Here is a 10,897-nt window from a genome sequence, read left to right on the forward strand (position 1 = left end):
GCTTTTCTCCTGAAGTTCCCAGCAGCTGACATTTTTTGGCACAATTCCTGCCACTGATTTCACTCGACAGCTGCGCTCTGGTTGCAGACATTATGGGCATGCCTCAAGTGAATTTAAACTTGTTATGGTTCCTGAAGCACCTGGGGCTTAATCAGTTCCCTATTTGAAGCTCCCAAGAGGACAGAGCACATTAATTAATCACCTCAAGATGTCAATTGCTCTGATCCACAGCCTAGGACTAGATAAACCCTGCGTGTTGAGCTCTCCCGAAACAGAAAGACAGTTTTCTGTGGAAAGCAAGCTCACAGAAAACCCTAGGAACATATCACCACAGTCACTGATTTCTTCGGGGTATAACAAACACTTTTTTCCTGTTTCTTCTGTGGTTTTTGGCTAGGCAGGTCTCAAAATCCAGCTATCTATATGAGTTGTTTTTTGTTGTTGGTTTTTTGTTTTTTTTTTTTGTTGTTGGTTTGGTTTGGTTTTGGGTTTTTTTGTGGTAGACTGTAGTATGCAGAGAAAATTGAATAAAATGCTTTTGGGTTTGAGATTTATTTTTTTTTAATATTAATGAAAACAAAACACTGGAGCAGCCCTTCCTCACTCAAAAGTTTATTTTGTATTTAAGTGCCAAGGTGAACATGACTGAGATCAGATTATTTTATTGTTGCTGTTGTTGTCATTAGCTGGCTATTACTTCATTTTGTCTATAACTCCTGTCCAATTTGCTTCTGTCTCAGCTGTGCTCACCAGTCAGATGCTTACTCTTAGCAGAGTCTTCTCAGCCAAACACAACCAGAGGTGTGCAGCGTCATGTGTAATAAGCTTGCCCTGGTCTCTTCTCATTACCCAGGAAAAGGAGTTCAGGGTAACTGACCTCCTTAGTCAACCCCAAAAGAACAGCCTACATATTTCTGCTTCAGCTCATGATCTTAATTTCACCATGTTAAATATATTGTGCTCACAGTCTTTGCCAAGTTGCTCTCCAAGGTTTCACGCTACTGCTGTATTAGATTGTTCAAATTTATATAATATTCATATCTCCAGATAAATCCAGGATTTATCTATATTTAATATATATAGAAAAAGAGTGGAAAAACACCTATGGAGAATTTTGAGCCATTACACTGGAGATAAATTTGAGCCCAATTTCTCCAGAGAAAACTGTTGATCAGCTAAGAGTATTCTCCCTGTATGAATCCTTTGATGTTTCACTGAACAGTCTGGCTATGTGGTGCAGAATGCAATTCCTGGCTAAAGCCTAACACCAAATCCTATTCTGTTCTATGAAACAGTAGATTCTTTTTTGCAAAAACATTCCTCAAACCTAAAGACATTAGCAGAAAAATTGAGCAATTTAAGCATTTATGTGACAGTCACACACATGCAGTATATATACCCAACATACTATGCATATATTCTGAGAGAGACAGATTACACTTTTTGCTTTAAAGTAATCCCCCTGGCACTTTTGAGATGCCAGAATATTACAAATTATTGCTATTTTCTGGTGAGCAAGGGAAAGTAGTGAGCAAATGCAATGCCCTTCTTCTAACTGTTGGTCCTTTTACTTTGTGCACAAGGTAGAAGGAAACCTGTTTTCAGAAAATGATAACAGCTTTGAAATAGAATTCAGCTGCAAGTCGTGCTTACTGGCTGAAAAGAGTTTTCAGTCCATTTGGTACAGCAATAATAGTCAAGGTTAGGGAACCATTTTTCTCCCTCCTAAATATGTCGTAGCACCAGCATGATTTTAACAAGACAGCTCTTCGTTTTTATTTCTTTCACTCATTCCTTGGGTTTGTTGCCAAGAGCAACACAAAGAATGCACCAGGGTGTCATAATAATCCTCCATTAAATCCCTAGTATTTGAATTTTAATGCTATAATTCAACAGCTGACAAAAGCCCATTGAGAAGGTCTAAGGAGAGGAAAAGAGCTGGTCCCATTTTCTCAGGGGGTGATGCTATAGCAACATGGAATGAATTTGGGGTCAGGGAACAAGCTGTCTCCAAGCTTTGTTTGCATTTCCTGGCTAAAAGTAGAATCTGGTGTTATAAATTTTACCAAAATAAGTGGTTATTTGGAGTTGCGTGAAGATCGTTCACTCTGTAAAAATGTGTGCCTTGTAAAAAAAAGAGTGGAGACAACAAAACCTGCAGCCAGCAAGACAACAAACTAACAGTCTGTTTTAGAAAGTGCCAGTCTAAGAATTATTTCACAGTCCCTCTTCCTTCTCTGGTTTCCCTACCTTCCAGTGCAAACCCTGTACCAGAACTTGAAATGATGCAACACACTAAGTCCATTCTAAAGGAATAACACAAAGACAGCAAAGTCAGTAACAGTGAAACAGAGACCTCTTATAATCATCAAAGACCTTGGAAAAGTCTGGTATGTCATTTGTTATGCTTAGCTGTCCCCACACTGAAGGCTTTTGTGCTCTGGGGAATGTTGTTTGGTGTAGACAAATGAATACACCTGGAAGACAATTGTCCATTGTGCCAAACACTGCTCATTGGGTGCAGCACAGCCCCCTGCCTGCAGCCCTCCCTTCCCGGAGCACTGCTCTTCCCTCAGGGACAGTCACCGTGGAGCTGTCCTCAGAGCTGAGTTTAGTGGGGATTAGAGCCCAGGGTGTCTGTAGGTAATAGAGTACATTGGCAATTTCTGTACCTTCCACTCTAAGGCATATTTCCAAGAAGTGGGCTGATGCATTCTTCTTCACATGTATAATAACCAGAGATTCATTAGATAATAGTGATATAATGACATATAAAAGATTAGAAATAATATGTTATGCAGGTCTCTGTGTGGACATACAGATTTTGCCATTGAAGAAAACTATCAATATTTTATTTCATTTGAGATCATGGAACATTTTTCTCTATTTTTCCACTTTGAAATTCATTGCTGGTCACCCGTAGTCAGCCAGCTCCCCAGCTGCTCCACTGCCAGAGCCTGCAGCAAGGATGTCTCCATTCTGGCAGTTCTTGTTCAGGCTGCGAGATCAGGGACACAACAACACAAGGAGCCTGGCTGGTGACACTGATGTAAGGTGGGTGCTGTGTGTTTGCTGGGTGAAGTGATGTAGGCAGGATGGACAAAAGAAGAACTGCTGTGACTGTAGGATGAAGGAACGAGACATGGTTTTGAGAGGAATTTGTACCGGACAGAGCAGGATGAGTAGGAGCTGGCAGAGCAGCAGTCCCTCTTGCAGCTGGCATGTTTAATGGCTGCTTGGTCCTGGAGGTGTTGTAGGTGGAGTACAAGGCAGCTGAAGCAGAGGTTGTCTTGAGCCGCAGTGCCTGCACATCTTACTGATAGGATGGCATTTTCTATCTTTCACACAGATCCATCCCTCTGGCAAGGGCTTGATGCACAGCAAGAGGTTTAGGAAGCTTTCCTCCTTCCACCCCCCTCCCCCAGAACTCAGTAATAAAAACTTTCTACAAGAAAAACACAGCTACTGAGTGTCTTCCTTTGCAATTCTGTCTTTCCTCCCATGTGCCTCTGCATGGGCGAAGCCACTGGGGACTCAATAAACCACTTCTCTCTTCAGTGTACCTCTGCGGCAGAACAACAGCTCCCTGATATTTTTTGTCAAAAAATTCATTACACTAAATTATTATTTTTTCCAAACGTGCATTTCAAATTTATATGGGCCAAACTTGCATTACAGCTGCTGCATATAATGCATGTGATAGTTGCTAGACTGTCTACATACTGCTTTTTGGAAGTGGTACACCCATTTCTGTCTGCTATTATACCAATATCATTAAGCTGCTTATTCACAGTCTTTTAAAAACAGAGCACCTTATGCCTACATTTTCTTTCCCATGTTTGTGAATTGCTTTCCAGTTCAGTTTTGCTTTATCTAAGATGAACAGATTTTATGAAAATTCCATTCTTTCACCCTATAGAGAGCCATTTTTCAATAGAAAAGCTGCAAGCACTGGAGCCCACTCCAAAAGAGTTCAGCTCACTTGACTTCAGGGTCTTTAGAGCAGGAATGATTCCTGTCAGCCTGCTAGATCTAAAAGGGAAGCAGTTCATGTGCAAACAGCTTTCCATCATTATCCTGGGAAGAATCCCACTGGAAGAATAAAGAGTAGCCATAGGAGAAAATTTCTGCAGTAATGGCATGTCATTCCCTTGACCCTCTGCTGAAGTGTTCATTTTTGTTATAGATCGGGCAAGAAATATGACATTTTATTGTCTGAGATTTCCAGGCAAGCATTCCTCAATGGGGTGCAGCTCTCATTGGGTAATAATCTACAGGACTATCCTAGAGAAAACAAGAAACTTCATTGTCGTAACTTTAAGCCTTGTAAGCTATAAATTGTGAAGATCCTTTGTTAGATATTTTTTATTTAGTGCCCTTTGTGTGACTGAAATGATTTGCATACAGTTAAATACATGTTGGAATTTGTATGTTAACCACACCGATTCTGATTATTCCAAGAAAGCAAGAATGGAGGCAGAGTTTGAAAGGTTTGCCAAGGTTTTGGAACACCTTTTCTATTCTGGATTTGGGGATTTTGTGGATAAAATTAAAATCTCACATCTTGAATCAGGGATTTCCCAACTTTTGCTGTAAATACCCTTTCATGGTATAAATGTGGCCACAATGTTACTGAATTGATGCCTACTCTGGCAGCAAAGTTTATAGGAATGCACAAATGGCCCTGCTTGGGATTTGTAATTCTTCACTGAACAGCATTTCACTATGTCAGTGCAGATGCTACTCTGCTGGTCTTGGTGCACATTAGGTTGCTGGGAGGAGTGATGTTCTCAGGCCTCCAGCAAGCCAAACACACACATGCAAACATTTCCTGAGAATGACAGTAATCAACCCTTAAAAGTTGCTTGAAGACTGCTCTAGTTTGCATCAGTGCTATTGGCAGAGGTCTTAGAATCAGCAAAATAAATGGCTTCAGCATAAATGAGATATGCGGGAGAAGGAGAGCTGAAATGGAAACAGAAGTGACCAAGCTGAACCAACCCTGTAAACAGCATTTGTGATGCTGGGTATGTCTATGCTGGTTTTGCACACTGCTGTGAGTTTGTTATGGACAGACATGCATCAGCCTCAGCCTAAAGGCACCTAATTTCAGCAATATAAGATTACACTGATACTGAGCCAGAGATGCCAATCTGAGCTCTGAAAAATCTAAGCACTGCAGTGGCTGTATTTCAACTACCTCCACTTCCAACATGCATAGGGTACAAATATTCTTTCAGAAGATATGTTTGCTCATTACTGTCTGTGGAAGTCCCTTTCCATCCTTTGTTACCTTGGAGCAAACCCTGTGTATCAATCTTAATTCTATTTCAGATCTGCTTAATTTTATTCAATGATCATTAGACTCCGTTAATTTTTTTGAAAGCAACAAGTGGAACGCCAGTCAGGTTTGGCTTTCCAGTCTTTGACTACCCCTATGATGTGCTAGCTCTAAGTCTATCTCTTCCCAAGGGCATTGCTGTCATAAAAACTGATTTCTCTTTCTGAGAGTCTTTAGGATAAAACAAGTCTTGGGAAAGACAATGGATGGTATACCTATCAATAATCTGATGGCCAGAATGAAGTCAGCATTGAAGTTCACAGCCAAGGGTTCTCAGAATCTACTTAAGTGGCTGCATTCAAGTTTTCCATGGTCCACTACACAGAGTTACCTGAGAAAGGAATCCTTCTGCTAGCAGATGCCAACCAGAATCAAATCTGGGATCACAAGTATATTCTTGTTCTCTCTCCTCTTTATTTTCTAATTCCATGACAAGGTGACACTCTTCTTTGGACAGAAAAGAGAGAAAATCTATCTGGGAAGCAGAAAGAGACCTGCTCACACTGAAGGTGCTGCTGAAGCATGCAGATGTTCCCAAACAAAGACTATTCCCTTATAAATTCATGTGAAAAACTCTGTGCCTTGGCACAGCCCAGATTCCCATGAAGAAATCTAACCTTATCTAACTAATGTGGAGCTGAATTAGTGAAAGCAAGGGAATTATCAAGATTAGAGGCAGGGCATTTAACTAGTGGCATATAATCAATAAACCTGTGGTGTTAACTTGATCAGGAAGTCTGCCTTACTCTAAGTGGAGTAGGTGAGAAAAGTCCATAGTGAGACTGATTGTGTTTTAAAAATGCCAAAAATGAAAAAATTAGTAAATTTAGCTGGATTTTTAGCTTGTAAAATAGAAGATTGAGGGGAGAAAGGATAAAATATTTGAACAATATGCAAGTTACTGCAGAGAGGAAGGGGACATTCCATTCTCCATGCCATTGCCAGGATGATAAAAAATTTTTGACTTCAAAAGCATCAAGGGGGTCCATACTGAAGATACACTGAATATTCTTAGAAAGAGGTTAATAAGGGACTGAGACATATTATCTGAGAAGTATTAGGAATCTCCATTAATGGAGGTCTTAAACACTTGAACACTTACCAGGCTGGACCTAGGCATACCAGATCCTCCCTTGAGGCATGGGCTGGAACAAACGAGCTTTCTTCCTACACTTTTGCGGTGCTGTGGGATTTTTTTAACCTCATCACTGAATAGGTGTTTATATGGTCTCCGTTGCTTAATTGCAGGCAGTTAGTTTAGAATACCTCATGGCTTTATTCAAACAGCAGAGCCTTTCCCTAATAATGTTCTCACCAGAACTACTCTTCCATCTTAGCTCAATTCCTCCTGGTTAAGGAGGAACTGTGTTACTGTACTTTCAGTATCTTGGTGGTTACACATATTTTTGCATTTCAGGAATGAATTTGGGACCTCCCTGGAACCCATAGATGTGAAACACATAATCCTGATCTACGTTCCTAATCCATCACAGACCATTTTTCAGGGGAAATATGTACATATTTTTCCCAGCTCTAGATGAAAGATGGCAAAGGATGCCACAATAAGGTATAAGATATCTCAAAGAGAACAAGAAACATATTATTTCCTCTTTTTACAGCTTGTTTGGAATTTGTTGGTGGCAACTGTGGCCAGTTAAACAGCAGTCTCCTGATGTTACTTATCTGTCAAAGGAAAGGAAAGTTATTTCCCATGATGAAAACAACAGATGTGAGTTGTACTCTGGAAACTGAACCTCAGGTCAAACAAGTACTTCTTGAGAGTGAAAAGTACAAAAATTAAATTAAGAACAACTTAAATGACATTTCTAGTTTTAAAGATGTTGAGCATTGTTCTTTACCTTTTTCTCAGAACCTACAAATTTCTTTGCTGACAGTAAGTTTCTGTGAGGAAGATAGGAAGCTATTGCAGCATTGAAATAATTAAATGTTTTGCTCTGTGTTTGGACGAGCGCATGCATTCATGTGAATGGATTTGCTGTGAATTGAAAGCTGATTTGGTGCTCTATCTGGATGCTGAGAAGTGCAAACATGAACTCAAGTCATGCCTAACAATGGCTACCTCAGTGTGTGTACAGTAAGTGCTCCCATGTTTCTGTCTGGGAAATCCTGGATTGGAATATATGTGTGCATGCAGTGCACAGATGGCTAACATATGTAATCAGGAATGGTTTTGGGTGCATCAGACTAGATGCAAAGATTAACTCCTGTGAGTACATGCAGTGAGCCTGGGGTGTCTGGAGACTCAGCTAGCACCAGTGCTCCAGGCACTGATCCAAGACGTCTGGACACTCAGCAACCATCGATAGCTCCTGCTGATGTCTGGTCTGGCAGCAGGACATCCCCTCCACCCTCTGACCAAATGACCACATCTCTGTTTACCAACTGAATTACATTTTGGGCTGGGCTAAAAGAAGGGACATGTCACAGGATGCAAGCTAAGTAGTTGCCCTAAACAAAGAAAAAACACAAAAATCCCCTGTGTTCACGTCATTGCACAAATGTCCAGATGTAATGGTTCTAGCTGAGAAGGAGTTCATTTTTCCCATTGCAGCAAAAGAAAAAAAAGATGAAAAGAAGGAAGAAAGGTGGACACTCATTGTTTACAACATTGGCTTTCTGGAGCAACTGCTATGGGGGCTAGAGCTCTGCTTCCCAGAAAGCAGTCAGATATCACTTGTTGATAAGAATTAGAGAATAAAATCTTCAGGTTTTTTCTTTTGCTTATGCATGCACAACCTTTCACTTTTGCTTTAGTAAACTGCCTTATCTCAAGCTATGAGTTGTTTTTCATTTTATTTCCTCTCCCCTGTCCAGCTGAGAAGGAGTTGTGAGAGAGCAGCTTGGTGGGCACCTGGCATCCAGCCAAGGTCAACCTGCCATAACAGATAAATCATGTATTCTTAGGTTTTCTTCAGAGTATCACTTGAGAGATAAATTAACTGTTTTAAAAGAAAACTGCCCAGAATAAATGTTCTTAACTTCAATGTTTGTGCAACTATGCCTTTGCAACTCTAGATGTTAAATTGGCATGGAGTAATACTGCACAGTCAGATGAAAAAGACCATCTTTACTTTCTTAAATTGTAAGAGCAGTTCCCATTCTCCCCATCTTGTCCAGATGCAAAAATAGAACTGGGGTCTTGCTCTTCATGTGCAGCTCATCTGCAATTGTAGAAGTACTGCAGGAGCATAATCCACATTCTACATAAATTCAGTAGTAAAAGTAGTTTAGTTTGCTTCATATTGAGAAAGTCATTGTGAGACTACGGACAAGTGAGTGAACCTCCAGAAATGTAGGACAGTCTGTTGCTGTTATTTTGGAGTCTTTAAAGCCAAGTGATATATTTTCCCGCAGCTTGGTCAGTCTAAACATCAAATTTTAGGAAGTTGTTGTATTTTATTTTTTCTGCTGCTGTCCAAGAATGCATGTTTACCCTTATACAGAGACAGTTGGACCAATGATCTTCTGAAATAAAATTATGAAAGAAATATTCATTCCATGTCAGATTCCAAGGTTTAAAGTTTCTGTGGGATTTTTTATTTTGTTTTATTTTTTTATAAATTATTTTCACACACAAGAAAATCAGTCTCACTCAAGAGCTGTACTCCGCAGCTGGGTCTGTTTCCAAGTCTCAGTCTGAAGGTGGGGTATGGACTTTGGATATTTTTAGCCACAAAATATGTGAACTACAAAGGTATGTAAACTACACATATATTTGCCTGTTCTTTCAAAGGAATTCTCTTCATTGCAGGAGAAAAATGTTGCCCACAGAAAGTTGGCAGAGTAGCAGTCCATGTCCCAGCAGATGCCTATGGAATGTTTCTGACTGCTCTGCATGCTAAATTGTGTGGCTTTATAAATAGTGTTAAAATATTCAACTCTAGTTAAAAAAAAAAAGTTTAAAAACCATTAATTTATTTTCCCCAAGGCACACGTAGTATGGACAACAAACAATGCACGTATAAACCAGCCATTCCCTAAATACTTTTCTCATCTACTGCATCTAATGCAACCAAAAATGGTTTCAACTAGGTCAAACAGGACCATTTGTTAATTAAAGCAGTATCTGATGGAGTGTGGTTGACGCAATATGGTAATTCATCACCAATTTCCTATCTAATTATGAGCATAGGTCTAGATTTAGGAAAGCTCTTAGATGAACATATAAACAAGTTTGTCTTCAAGACAAGGTATAAATACAATGTTGTATTTTATCTAAGTATTGACATCTGTTTTTTCTCATTAGCTAAGTTTTACTGCTACTTTGCTTAACATGTAAGCTCTTTGAATGATTCTTGAAAACATACTTAGTTCTCTTAGACATGGAAAGCTCAAGGACAATTCAGGTGGTTTGAGTATGGCCCAGAATGATCAATTTTGAGAGGTGCTTCAATTAAATGGAATTTTAAGGTATGCTTAAAGCTAATAATGTTCTTATTTTTCTTTCTTAGCAAAAGGTTATCGTTTTATTAAAATGATTACATAAACAGCTAATAGAGTTTTTTCATTACTTTAGTATCTTTCAATTGATGATGTAAAAATATGTTTTAAAGTTGTGTGGATAAAGAAATTAAATATTCCTCTGAAATTAATAGCTACTTACCTTGAATTCTCAATATTCTTAACAGGATGTTCATTAAATTACCCTTTTATTTGAAGATTTGTAGTGATTGGATTTGCATTTTCTCAAAATAGTTATTGGAAAGTATTCTACTTTAACTGCATGAACTTGCTTCATCACACCACTTGATAGTCTAGGTCTGAAATCCAGCTTCTTCCTAAATTAAATGGTTTGGTGCAGTCATATGGTGTTTTTGTGCCTCAGTGGAATATCTGCCCATCCTAAGCAATGGTCAGCAGGGAATGCTCATCCTCCAAAATGTTTGTAGTTCATCTCTTCTTCCCGGCCACTCTCCGGTTGTATGTCACCATTGGTGCAGATTGACCTATTAACTCTGAGTTGTCTGCTTCAAAACATGTCTCCTTTTTTCCTTCTCCTGCTTCTTTCTGTTTAACTTTTTTTCCCCCAGCTTTGCATCCTGAATGGCTTAAGGTCAGCTTAGGTGTAGTCTAACTAAAACCAATCCTCTTTATCTTACCTCCAAAACACTTTCCACTCACACTTTCTGTGCCTGCCAAGAACACCCTTTGCCTTGTAATTCAAACAATCTTTGATTCTTCTTTTGACTTCTCTCCTCAGAGTCTAACTATAAGTAAACAGTCACTCACATAAATTATTTTGTCCACCTTTGCAAAGGGTACAAGTATCATTTATTGAAATTCAAAATTTTGCATAGCTCTATCCTACTTTTATTTTGAAAATGCCTCCTTTAGTCTTGTGATTAACTTAATAGCTTAAAGTAAAATCATTAATAAAGTTATCTTTTTATGTCACCTTTAAAAAGATCTTACTACAACAGCAATTATAATAATGATACCAATTATAATGCCATCATTATATAGTAATTCTGAACTCTTCTTCATAGTTCTATTTCTTCCTCACACATTTCCCATTATTATTGTTAGTAGTAGTAG

At 39.0% G+C, this 10,897-nt stretch overlaps 1 long non-coding RNA gene across 2 annotated transcripts; it reads left to right on the forward strand.

The window, feature by feature from the left end:
• The first annotated feature begins 213 nt into the window (after window positions 1-213).
• Window positions 214-8,872, forward strand: LOC146439800 (uncharacterized). Of its 2 annotated transcripts, XR_014851310.1 has the most exons (5): window positions 214-351; window positions 2,258-2,390; window positions 5,519-5,730; window positions 6,759-6,855; window positions 6,961-8,872. It is a non-coding gene; the product is annotated as an uncharacterized LOC146439800 (long non-coding RNA). The 2 variants fall into 2 exon arrangements; XR_014851309.1 differs by having other exon boundaries at window positions 6,759-8,872.
• Window positions 8,873-10,897: the final 2,025 nt, after the last annotated feature.

The sequence above is a fragment of the Lichenostomus cassidix genome, chromosome 3 (assembly GCF_008360975.1).
Source record: "Lichenostomus cassidix isolate B80296 chromosome 3, HeHo_3.0, whole genome shotgun sequence".
NCBI lineage: Eukaryota > Metazoa > Chordata > Aves > Passeriformes > Meliphagidae > Lichenostomus > Lichenostomus cassidix.